We start from the raw sequence: 1,195 nt of genomic DNA on the forward strand, positions 1-1,195 counted from the left end.
TCAGGAAAGGCAGTCGCAGCTACAGCCAACCAGCAAAGAAGCTGGACGGGATTAAACTCAGGCTTTTATAATAATCAGCTTGGGAAAAAATAGCAAGGAGTCCCCTAAGAATTATCTTCCAAGGGCTCTTCCTAGTGGCCTCCTGCTGAGCCCTACTCCTTAGGTGCTGCCTTCTCCCAGGAGCAGTAATCTTTAAACCTATAGTACCTGCTATAGTACCTGCTATTGTTTAAATGCTGATATTACCCTCTAATCTCCACACAAAGTAATCCAAATGCCCACATTTAAGCTTTCTACCCACAAATTCCCAACACAAACCCTTGGTTTTAGCTCTACTTATTTCTTCATGTCTACTTAGAATCCTGTTTCCATCCAGGTATGATTTATACTAGGGCCCCCAACATGTGTTATAGGGCCAGTGCCTGGAGGAGTGTGATCTTGTTTGGGAATATGGGTCTTTTGAAAATAGATGTTTGCCAGTTACAATAAAACATTAGTGTGGGCTCTACAGAGGAGATACAGATGCACAGTAAAGATACTAACTGGGGTTCAAGACACAGCCTGCAGTGGCATGTCTACAGCCTGCAGATCAGTGTGTGAGTGAGTGAGAAAAGGCAACAAAGGATGCTTTCCTGCAGACATCACATGCAACAGGGTTCTGCTGAAGCTGAGTTTTCCAGAGTGGTCCTGGTACTATGAAAAAATATGATTCTGTGATTTAAGCTTCCAGTCTCTGGTAAATGATGACAAGAGGAATGTTAAACAAATTTTTTTTACTTTTTTTTTATTTTTGAGATTATAATATAATCACAACATTTCCCCCTTCACTTTCCTTTCTTCAAAGTCTGCTTTCTCCTCTTCTAATTCATAGCCTCCATTTTCATAAGTTGTTATTACATTCACATATGTATATATGTATATATACACACACACACACATACACACACACACACACACACACACACACACACACATATATATATTCATTCCTAAATAGAACCTACTTGGTCTATATAATGCTACTTATATGTACATTGTCAGGACTGAACATTGAGTATAGGATAACCAGTTGGTATGCTCTTCCCTAGGGAAGACCATTCCTCCCACTCCCAGCACTCCCATTCTTTCCTCTTTCTTTCTTTCTTTCTTTCTTCTTCTTCTTCTTCTTCTTCTTCTTCTTCTTCTTCTTCTTCTT

This window comes from Grammomys surdaster, unplaced genomic scaffold, assembly GCF_004785775.1.
Source record: "Grammomys surdaster isolate TR1022 unplaced genomic scaffold, NIH_TR_1.0 125603, whole genome shotgun sequence".
In the NCBI taxonomy this organism is placed as follows: Eukaryota; Metazoa; Chordata; class Mammalia; order Rodentia; family Muridae; genus Grammomys; species Grammomys surdaster.